Source organism: Pan troglodytes, chromosome X (assembly GCF_028858775.2).
Source record: "Pan troglodytes isolate AG18354 chromosome X, NHGRI_mPanTro3-v2.0_pri, whole genome shotgun sequence".
Classification (NCBI taxonomy): Eukaryota; Metazoa; Chordata; class Mammalia; order Primates; family Hominidae; genus Pan; species Pan troglodytes.
This window is the reverse complement of record NC_072421.2, coordinates 26,392,547-26,405,468: the sequence shown is the minus strand read 5'-3', so window position 1 is coordinate 26,405,468 and position 12,922 is coordinate 26,392,547. Positions and strand designations below refer to the sequence as shown.

Genomic DNA, 12,922 nt, shown 5'->3' with positions numbered 1-12,922 from the left:
TATTCTGGGATGCCATTAAGTTACTGGAAATAGTTTTATTATTTCGGATCTTCCTTTTAAGATTTGTTTGGAAGGACTAGAGGAGTGCTCAGTCTAGGGTTGATTATTCCTCACTACTAAGGCAAGACTTTTCTGTATACCCTACCTAATAATATATGCTTTCCTTCTCTGACTGGTGGAAACAGGTACATTTCTTAGCCCTGTGTGTACATGGGACACTTCTACCACTAATTATTTTAAGTTTTTCTTTCCCCTGACTCAAGTAGTTTTGTCACATACACGTGCTGATCAGTACTCAACTGAATACTTGGGTGGAATTCTTTGCAGATCTTTGGAGCTCTCTCTATGAAGCTCTCTCCTCTCTAGTGTTCTGTCCTGGAATCTCTAGTCACCTTGCTCTCCCAGTACTCTCAGCTTTCTCCTTAAATTGGTGAGTTTACTGGACTTTGCCTGATTTCCACTCCTACACTCCCATACGTGCACCATGGCCAGGAAACTTTCTGCAGGCAGTAAGCTGGATTTATCATATGGTTCTCCTTATTTGTTTCTTATCTCCCAGAGATCTGTGCCCTTCATTGCCTGATGTTCAGGAGTTCATTTATTTTATTTTTCCTTTTTATTGTTATTGTTTCAGGCAGGAGGTTAAATCCTGCCCCTTATTCCTTCTTAGCTGAAAATGGAATTCCTCTGTTTGTTTTAAAGAGAAGAAAAGGAAGAAGATATATACACACACAAACCCCTTCTGTATCTTCTATATATACGTGTGTGTGTATAGATACATATATAGATATCCCCCATACACACACATGTGAATGCGTGTGTGCATATTTTAAATCTGTCTTCCAAAGGGGGCTTTGTTTTCATCTCAGAGTCTGTTAGATCTATTCCAATGGGCCCACTAAAACTGCTTAAATTGGCTGCTAACGATTCTGCTGTGGCCGCAGCAAGCACCTGTTGTTCAGGAACCAACTTTTGTGACCTTTTTCTCTCTGTGAACTTGACAGCTGTTTTATGAAGCTCCCAAGAAAAGAACCTGGATCTCTCTTAGAGTTGAGAACAACTTTCTCTGGGATGTACTGAAAGAGAATCTCTGGTACCACTAAGCATCACATAAAAATGCCATGACTCTTATCTCCCAAAAGACCCCGAGCAACTCTCCCACACAGGTGCAAACTTTTTTCTACACTCTAAGGTCAAGACTTTCCTACTGTCCCTTACTTCTAGCATCATTACCAAAGAATTGGTCTAGAGACTGCATTTTCAGATGGCATATCTTGCCCCTCCACCCTTTTCCACCTTTCCTCACCAGGGTTCCTCACTGTGCTTAAATAATAGAATGTGTATGTTTTAAATACCTTTTGTTCATTTTATGTAAAATGATATTTCCCATATCTGAGATATTCTATTGATGAATAATGTAAAATAAGATTTTCCCACATGAAACGGAGATTATTACTCTGTTGAAAATTTAGACTGGTTATGATCAGAATACATGTAAGGCAATGTTTTATTGCTCTCCAAGAATAAAGGAACAAATTTAAAGTTTTCTATGTGACATACATAAACTCACTTTTAATAATGTAATTGGAAACATTAGCTGTTCCTGTTTGTCCCTTACTTCTCATCTTTGATTTCTTTTTATCTCTCAGCCCCCTATTTTTCTTTTGCATTTGAAAATGTTTTACTTCACTTGTATCATCCTGTCCCCTTTCAGCCCTTCAACGTATGTAGACACTTCTGGAGTGCCTTTGAATCTGCTTGGTATCTTTACAAAAAGTGGTAGTATAAGTTGAAGAGTTTACTTAGCTTTCCTTTTTCCTAATCCATTAATAATTGCCTAATAGACCCACAAAACCGAATCCTGGGAGACGTGATAGCATGTTCTTATTTGTTTTATCTGTAAATAAATAAATCTACTTAGAAGACTTAATCTTAGAATCCTTTTAAGAAATGGGCCCAAATGTCATTGACTTCCAACTGAGAAGTCAATTTTTTCAATTCAGGAAAATAACACACCATCTTTCATGAGAAAAATCTTTATCGTTTTTGGATTTTTAAGAATATTATCATATCAATTTAAAATACACTTAATGTCAGACTGTACAGATCAAACAAGAAGAGTCATTCTTAGGTTCATGTTACATAAGCTTTTAGATGATGTAGGAGTGTGTGGTGGTGTGTGTGTGTGTGTGTGTGTGTATGTATGTTGCATATTAGTAACATGAGAAATACAATGATTATAAGAAGATGCCTTTCTTTTTTGATAGATAAATGGATCAATGGATGGATGCATTGGAAAAAAGCATAAATTATGTCTGCACTAAAGACAGTACAAAGAAAATTTCTTATACATATACATAAAGCCAGAAATGTATCAAATATACTTTTGACCGCAATCTATACTATTGATTGAAATCGTAAAATCTTACTTTTGTGAAATTGGAATAAGGAAAGTAAGTAGCCAGAGACCAGGTCTGACAAATAGTGAATCTATTGACAGTGATGGATAAAAGTATAGATTCTGGAAATAATTTTAAAAAGAATTCTTTAAGATCTGGCTAAGTGTCAAAATAAATTTGAAATTGGGAAAATGAGGAATCAAAGAAGACTCTAAAATCATATTTTGGAGCCTTGTACTAGACAGAAAGAAGAATGATGAGGAGGAACGTCATGGGAAATGTGTAAAGTTCAATTTCCCACAGAATCTTGGCAAGACCCTGGGAAAGAGAATAACCTCCTTTCATGAAGGTATTTAAATCAAAAGAATCTATTTACCTGAATTGGTTTGAAAGCAATTCTACCTAGAGCTAAGAAAGATAAACTGGAAAATATTTTACAATATTTAAATCACAGAAGCCTAAGCCACAACTCAAAGGTGAACATTTCTATTTATTTTTTATTCAACAAGAATTTGCTAAGTGCTTAAAAGGTTTTAAACAAGCTGATGTGTTCAGTACTGAATCTAAAAGGGAGGTAGCTCATGAAGTAAGAAACTTCCTTTCCTCTATAAATATAACACTATATAAGTAACTGTATTAATACAGGTTTCGGTTCAGGCCAAGAACAGTGAGCTAATTTTCTATCCTTTTCACTACAGAGATGGCACTGCTGGCATGCCACCTCTAGGTGTTTCCCTCTGAGTTCTTCTTCAAATGGTAAGGAAGGATATGACCCAGTCTATCTCTACTTTTGTACACAATTCCCTTAATGAATAGAGAACACTCTTCTAAAGGGTATACCCAAATGTAGTAGCTATGAAGAAACCATGAGAGAGTTGAATGTACAGACATACCTCATTTTATTGTGCTTTGCTGCACTGCATTTTGCAGACATTTTGTGTTTTCTAAATTGAAAGTTTGTAGCAAACCTGCACCAAGCAAATGTATTGGCATCATTTTTCCAACATTGCGTGCTCACTTCACATCTCTGTGTCACATTTTGGTAATTCTCACAATATTGCAAACTTTTATATTATTATTATATTTGTTACAGTGATATATAATTGATGGTCTTTGATGTTACTATTGTAATGGTTTTAAGGTGCCATGAACCATGCCCATATGAGGCAGTGAACTTAATGGATCAATGTTTTATGTGTTCTGACTGCTCCATTGATAGGTCATTGTCCCATCTCTCTCCCTCTCCTCAGGTGTCCCTATTTTCTGAGACACAATAATATATTGTCAATAACCACATATATATAATAATATATTGTCAACACTACAATGATCTCTAAGCGTTGAGGTGAAAGGAAGAGTTGCACATCTCTCTCTTTAAATCAAAAGCTAGAAATGATTAAGCTTAGTGCAGAAGGCATGCTGAAAGCCAAGACAGGTTGAAAGCTAGGCCTCTTGTGCCAAACAGCTGAGTTGCGAACGCAAAGGAAAAGTTCTCAAAGGAAAGTGAAAGTGCTACTCCAGTGAACACACAATGATAGGAAAGTAAAACAACCTTATTGCTGATATGAAGAAGGTTTTGGTGGTCTGGATAAAAGATCAAACCAGCCACAACATTCCCTTAAGCCAAAGCCTCATCTAGGGCAAGGCCCTAACTCTCTTCAATTCTTTAAAGGCTAAGAGAGGTGAGGAAGCTGCAGAAATAAAGTTGAAAATAGCAGACGTTGGTACATCAGGTTTAAGAAAAGAACTATTTCCATAATATAAAAATGCAAGGTGAAGCAGCAAGTGCTGATTGATGTACAAGCTGCAGCAAGTTATCCAGAAGACCTAGCTAAGATCACTGATGAAGATGGCTACAGTAAAATACAGATAGAGACAATGGAAGCCATTTTCAAGGGAAACAAAAAACATCCATTTAATGGACTAAGATATCATCTAGGACTTTCATAGCTAGTGAGGAGAAGTCAATGTCTGGCTTCAAAGCTTCAAAGTACAGGCTGAATATCTCATTATGGGCTAATGCAACTGGTAACTTTAAGTTGACTCATTTACCACTTTAAAAATCCAAAGGCCCTTAAAAATTATGCTAAATCTACTCTGCTTGTGCTCTTCAAATGGAACAACAGAGCCTGAATGATAGCACATCTGCTTACAGCATGTTTTACTGAATATTTTAAACCCACTGTTGAGACCTGTTTAGAAAAAAATATTATTTTCAAAAATTACTGCTCATTGACAATGCAGCTGGTCACCTAAAAGCTCTGGTGGAGATATATAAAATTAATCCTATTTTCATGCCTGCTATCACAACATTCATTATGTAGCCCATGGATCAAGGAGTAATTCTTGACATTCAAGTCTTATTATTTAAGAAATAAATTTCATAAGGCTATAGATGTTATAGATAATGATTTCTCTGATGGATCTGGGCAAAGAAAATGGAAAATCTTCTGAAAAGGATTAATTATTCTAGATGTCGTTAAGAACATTCATGATTCATGGCAGGAGGTAAAAATGTCAATATTAACAGGAGTTTGGAAGAAATTGTTTCCAACTCTCATGCATGACTTTGAGGGGTTTGAGACTTCAGTGGAGGAAATCAATGGAGATGTGGTGGAGACAGCAAGAGAACTAGAATTTAAAATGGAGCCTGAAGATGTAACTGAATTGCTGCGATCTCATCACAAAACTAGAACAAATGAGGAGTTGCTTCTTATGAATGAACAAAACAAAGTGGTTTTTTGAGTTTGAATCTACTCCTGGTGAAGCTGCTGGGAACATTATTGAAATGATGGCAATTGATCTAGAATATTAAATAAACTTAGTTGATAAAGCAGTGGCAAGGTTTAAGAAGACTGACTCTAATTTTGAAACAAGTTCTATTGTGAGTAACAGCATCACATACTACGGAGAAATCTTTTGTGAAAGGAAGGGTCAACTGATGTGGCAAACTTTACTGTTGTCTTATTCTAAGAAATTTCCCCCATCACCCGACCCTTCAGCAACCCCTATCCTGATCAGTCAGCAGCCATCTATATGGAGGCAAGACTCTCCACCAGCAAATAAGATTACAACTCACTGAAGGCTCATATTTTCCTTAGCATTTTTTAGCAATAAACTTTTCATTTTAAAATTAAGGTATGTATGCTGTTTTAGACATAATTCTATTGCATACTTTATAGACTACAATATACTGTAAATACAAGTTTTATATGCACTGGGAAACAAAAAAATTTGTGTGACTTGCCTTATTGCAATATTTGCTTTATTGCTGTGGTCTGGAACCAAACACACAATATCTCTGAGGTATGCCTGTAATTGGTTCACAAGTTCATTAAGGACACTGGTGGAATCATTAAAAATTCTAAGCATCAAATCTAATGAGGCATAGAGAAAGAGATTAAATTAAAGTCTGTAAAATTGCAATGGCTATAGATTTTAATTCACTATGGAATGAGGTGGTCTATTTCTAAGAAGTCTATTTAACCGTACTAGTTTAATCTCCCAAAAACAAAAGACAATAATCACTCAAAAGAGCAGAGAAATCGTTGGTGCACAGGCAAAAATGGTAAAATAGGATATAATTCCCATTTATGTGTATGCATTTGTGTATTTGTGTATGTGTAGATTAGAAAGCAGACAAGAGACATAAAGCTTGCTTTAAGATTGCTATCTTAATCACTGAAGTTTTAGGCTGAAGGTTAGTTTCCATATGCGTTTAAATTATTCAGTGGAAGTTCTGATAAAAAGAATTATGTAGTCAAAAGAAGTTCCTACTACTTATATTAAAATGCTTATTATGCTTCTCTATGTTTTTTCCAGGAGCATTTTTGGAGTCCTGGTAAAATGTCTATATAAGGGTAACAAACTATCACCATTGTGTAAATATTTGTTTCAAAGCTGTGAAGAAATTATAATGAGACAGTAGGAAAGTAAAATAAACAGAATAAGATCACATGAAAATCAGATATAGGTTGCCACCATGAATGAAATATGTATTCAGTGCCTCCCTAATCACCATGATTAAAATGATAATATACACAGAAAGTTTTGAAAATGTATTACATATGCTCAGGAATGTATAACATAGCTAATGTAAAATTATTCACTTTTCAATAAAAACCTGAGGAAAATTTTTATTAGTATCATCTTTCTTCTTTGTTGTGCATATGCATTATCACAAATTGGCAATTTTGAAAGGATGCATTTTTCCCTTAGAAGGAGCACTGCCACTTCTAAGTGACATCAACTACCTCATTTGGAATGAAATATTGAGAGATTTAATATTGGAGAAGCCCAATAATACTGATTATTATAAAAAGCAGAATGATACTATATCCCCAAGACACACACACCTACATGCCACTGTACATTCCACTAAAACAACTAGCAATAGTAGTGGTAGATCTCCTAATAAGATGGTAGCTGGCTCAGGGCGTTTTGATCAACATATCTGCATTTTTATCATACAATAATATAGTTCCATATGCCCAGTATTTGATTCTATGCCTCAGTCTTCAGAGCAGATGTTCCCTAGGCTTCCTTTTTTTGCATATGGAAGGTGGATTTCCAACAGCAAATTTGAAAAAGTAACTACTGTACTTTAATTTATCAAGGAAATTAATTACATATTCCCTGCATCTTGCCCTCAATTCCCTCACTTCCCACTTCCATTATACCATTCAGAGATGGCCTTAAAAGCAGTTGTGGTCTGCCATCAGATGATTTCTAGAATGCTAAATGTTGTTGATAACAATAATAGCTAATGTTGCCTTAGTAATTTCTATCTGCCAAGCACTTCTCTAAGTGTTTCAACCATTTTTATTAACCACATTTTCAGAAGAAACAGAAGCTTAGAAAGATTGAGTACTTTATTCAAAATTACACAGTTATTAAAGGGTGGAGCTAGAACTCAAACCTCCTATGTGTCCTACTCAAGAAAACAAGCATTTAATCACTCTTACACTGCTTGCAATTCAAAAGTAACTATAGAAATACTGGTTATGTGCCAATTTCTGACGTCTTGAGGCTAGACAGGAAAAACTGAGGGTGACTCAGAAAATTCTAGAATCACAGACAGCATATGGCTCATTGAGCATATGCTGATGGTATTTAGTTTCAGTCCCAATCTTGGCTTTAATATATGTCTGTGTCAAATCAGGCAGCAAGATATTCTCCGACCACTCTAGACATTTAGATCACTGATGTTCTCTCTTTTGTCTACGTATTTGGAATATCTGTTACTGATGCAAGTTCAAGATCTTCATCAGTCACTTGCCTATCTTTTTGTGAAATTTTTTATCAACTATTTGTTCATACATTTTTTTCTCTATTTTTCCACCAGCTTTATTGAGGTATATTTGATATACAAAGAACTGAGCATATTTAATGTGCACAATTTGATGACTTTGAACATAGTTAAACACCCATGATACCGATACCACAATCAACATAACAGACATATCCAACACCTCTTAAAGTTTCCTTGTGTCCCTTTGTCTTTGTTTTTGTGGTAAGAACACTTCGTAACAAATTTTGAAGTGCACAATATGGTATTGCTAATTATAGGCACTATGTTGTACAGCAGATCTCTAGAACTTACTCATCTAGCAAAACTAAAACTTTGTACCAATTAAACAACTCCCTACTTCCCTCACCCCCAGCCACTGGCAACCACTATTATATTCTCTGTGTCTATGATTTTAACTATTAGATAACTCATACAAGTGGAATCATGCAATATTTGTCCTTCTGTAGTTTGCTTATTTTATGTAGCATAATGGCCTCCAGGTTTATCCATGTTGTCACAAATGGCAGTATTTCCTTCTTTTCAAAGCTGAATAATATTCCATTATATAATATTCCATTATATTCCATTATATACTGTTCCATTATAAAATATTCCATTATATTCCATTATATAATGTTCCATTATATAACATATTATATATTATATATAATGGAATATTATATAGCATATAAAATGAAATATATATAATATATATTTCATATATTATATAAAATGGTATATATTATATATAATGGAATATTATATAGTATATAAAATGAAATATTATTATATATAATATATTATATATTATATATAATGGAATATTATATAGTATATAAAATGAAATATTATATATAATGAATATATATTATATATAATATATAATGAATATTTATATTATATATTATATATATTCATTCTATATAATATTAATTATATATTATATATAATATATCTTATTAATAAATATATATAATATATATGATATGTATAATATATATTATATATGATATATCATATATAATATATATTCATTATATAATGAAATATATATAACAAAATATTATATAAGATATATTATACATAATATGTATAATATATATTATAAAATATATAATATATATTACACATTTTGTTATACATATTTCATTATCTATAATATAATACATATATTCATTATATATGATATTCCAGTATATATTTCATTTTATATAATATATTTTATATATAATATATATAAAATACATATTATATATTTTATATAAAATATACATAATATATATTATATATTTTATAAAATATATATAATATATTATATATATATTTTATAAAAAATATATATATCATATATAATATATATTTTATATAATATATAATATATAATATATTACATATATTATATAATATATATAATATATTACATATATTATATAATATATATAATATATATATTATATAAAATATATAAGATATAATTTATTATTATATAAAATATATAATATATATTATATATTATTATATAAAATATATATATTATATAAAATACATAATATATATTATATAAAATATATAATATATATTATATATTATATAAAATATAATATATATTATATATATTATATAAAATATATAATATATATTATGTATTATATATAATATATATTATATATAATATATAATACATATAATATATAATATATAAAATATATAATATATATTTTATATATTACATAAAATATATAATATATAGTATATATATTATATAAAATATATTATATATATTATATAAAATATATAATATTATATAAAATACATAATGTATATAATTATATAAATATTATATTTATTTGTATATTTTTATTATTTATATATTTATTTATATATTTTATTTTTATTTATATATTTTTATTTTTATTTTTATTTTTTATTATATCATTATATATTATATTTATTATTATATAAAATATATAATATATATAATATATAATATATAAAATGAAATAATATATAATGGAATATATTATAATGAATATATATATTATATATAGTGAAATATATATAACAAAATATTGCATATTATATATAATGGAATATTACATATCATATATAACAAAATATTGTATACTCTATATAATGGAATAGTATATAGTTTTTATATAATGGAATATTATACATATATATTAATCACACACCATACATTATTCATTCATACATCCATCCAGACACTTGGTTGTTTCCGTATCTTGTCTAATGTGAATAATGCTGCAGTGAACATGGGAGTATAGATATCTCTTTGAGATTATTATTTCAATTATTTTCAATATATACCCAGAAGTAATAGTGCTGGATCATATGGTAATTCCATTTGTAATTTTTTGAGGAACATCCATGCTGTTTTCCATAGCTGCTGTACTATTTTATATTCCCAACAATAGTGTACAACAATTCCAGTTTATCCAGATCCTCACCAACACTTCCTTTTTAATAATAGCCATCCTAACAAGTGTGAGGTGATATTTTATTGTAGTTTTGATTTGAATTTTCCTGTCAATTAATGATTTTGAGCACATTTTCATATACCTTGTTGGTCATTTGTATGTCTTCTTGGAGAAATTTCTGTTCAAGTCCTTTGCCCATTTTTAATTGGGTTTATATGTTTATTTCCTATCTATTTGTAGGAGTTCTTTATATATTTTTGAAATTAGCCCCTTATCAGATGTATAGTTTGCACATATTTTCTCCCATTCTGTAGGCTGCCTTTTCATTCTGTTGATTATATCATTTGGGGTGTAAAATATTTTAGTTTGATGTAGTACCATGATATTATTTGGCCCTCTGTCCCCACCCAAATATTATTTTGAATTGTACTCCCATAATTCCCATGTGTTGAGGGAGGAAACTGGTGGGAGATAATTGATTCATGGGGGCAGTTTCCCCCTACTGTTCTCATGTAGTGAATAAGTCTCATGAGATATGATGGTTTTATTAGAGGTTTCCGCTTTTGCGCCTTCCTCATTCTCTCTTTGCCTGTTGCCATACATGTAAGACAGGACTTGCTCCTCCTTGCCTTCTGCCATGATTGTGAGGCTTCCCCAGCCACGTGGAACAGTAAGTCCAATTAAACCTCTTTCTTTTATAAATTGCCCAGTCTCACGTATGTCTTTATCAGCAGTGTGAAAAAGGACTAATTCATAACACTTCTCTGTTTTTTCTTTTGTCATCTAAGCTTTTGTCATCATATCCAAGAAATCATTGCAAAGACCAGTATCCAGAAGATATTCCCCTATGTTTTCTTCTTGAGGTTTTATGGTTTCAGGTCCTACATTTAAGTCGTTAGTCCATTTTGAGTTGGTCTTTATGTGTGGTGTAATATAGGGGTCTGATTTTATTCTTATGTATGTGAATATCCAGTTTTCCCAACACCATTTGTTGAGCAGTTCCCTTTTCTCATTGTGTGTTCTTGGAACTCTTCTCAAAGATCAGTTGGCAATATATGTACGGATTTATTTCCGTCCCTTGGTCCATATCTCCATCTTCATGCCAGTACCATATTGTTTTAATTATTGTAGCTTGTAATACATTTTGAAATCAGGAACTGTGATGCCTCCAACTTTGTTCTTTCTCAAGATCACTTTGTCTATTCTGGGTCATTTGTGGTTCCATATGAATTGCAGGATTGATTTTCTCTTTCTGCATAAAACTTGCTATTCTAATTCTGTTGGAGATAGCACTGAATCTGCAGGTTACTTTGGGTAGTACAGACATTTTAACTTAAGTCTTCCAATGCATGAATACAGGATGTCTGTCATTTATTTGTGTATGCTTCAGTTTCCTTAATCAATGTTTTGTAGTTTTTAGTGTATACACCTTTCACTTCATTGGTTAAGTTTATTTCTATTTTATTCTTTTTGATGCTATTGTAAATGGGATTGGTTTATAATTTCTGAGAGTTCATTATCAGTGTATAGAAATGCAATGACTTTTGTATGATGATTTGTATCCTGCAATTTTACTGAATATTTTATTAATTCTAACAGTTTTTTTGTGGAGTCTGCTTTGTGAAATCTTTATAATCTATTGCCTAATGTCTGAGAAGTACAAAAGACTTGGGTTCTGTACATTATAATAAAATCTTTTTTATTTACATAGATAAATTCTTTATAGGATTTTCTTTATAAGAGTACTAATAGTCAAATTTTACTGTTTAAATTCTATTTAAAGAGTTAAATAGAATTTCATATGCTTCAAGAGCTCTGGTGAAGATGTTGGGATATGGAATAAATATCTCAATCGTTATCCACTTTTTAACCTGCATCTGAATAAATGTAGCTGCTCTTAGTCATCTCGGTTGCCATCATCACAGGTTCTATATAGCAATCAGGTGTGGCTAGTCAAAGTAGATTCAATTATACACCTATAGAATGTTTTTACTTATAGCACAAAAATGTCAACACAGATACATTTTGAATTCTATACAGTAGAATTATAGTATGTTAGAAAACTTACTTAAACTTGAGCAACTCCGAAAGCTCTGAAAACCTTCTTACCCTGCATCCCTCACAGATTGTAAATGGTACATAGATGTCAGTGAGAAAACTCAATTTTATTTTTCAGAAAATTTTATTTCCGAAAAATAAAATTTTCTAAATTTTATTTTTCACCATGGTATGTTTGTTAAAAGTCCATTTCCAAGGCCAGAGAGTCTGTTGCTATTCAAGTAATTTTCCAGGTGTTCTGAAGAAGGACTTTATTCATGGTTTCTATGTTGCTAAAACTTAATCACTTAATCTCCTACCAAGTCCTGAGATGGCACAAAGTAAATAATGCTTTACTGAACAACAAGGGGAAAGTTAATGAAAAGGTTAGGGAGGGGAAAGAAAAAGAGCAGGACCCCAGAGGAAAAAACAGAATTGGATTTCTTCCATTTAGTTCTGGTATATCATGAAAACTAATGATATAACTCTCATGAACTGCATGCAAATCAGGGCATTAATCTCTAGCAAAATGGCTTATGTTATAGGAACCCACAAACAGATTTCCTTCAACTGCAGTAAATCAAACATGGTGGGTAGTTTCCGTTTGACTGATGAGTACACATGTCACTGGCGGGAGGGCAGTGACATATGGAAGAGCAATAAATATTTTTTTCTGACACTTCAGCAGCCCTTGTTCAATGACACTAAAGGAAGATAGAAGACTTCAAGAGAAAATGCAAGCCTGTCTGTATCAGCAG

At 31.4% G+C, this 12,922-nt stretch overlaps 1 long non-coding RNA gene across 1 annotated transcript in view; it reads right to left on the bottom strand.

Annotated features, from left to right (window-relative positions):
- The window catches only part of LOC107971065 (uncharacterized), a 64,927-nt gene that overhangs the window by 51,178 nt on the left and 827 nt on the right, over nucleotides 1-12,922 (bottom strand). The window lies entirely within an intron of this gene.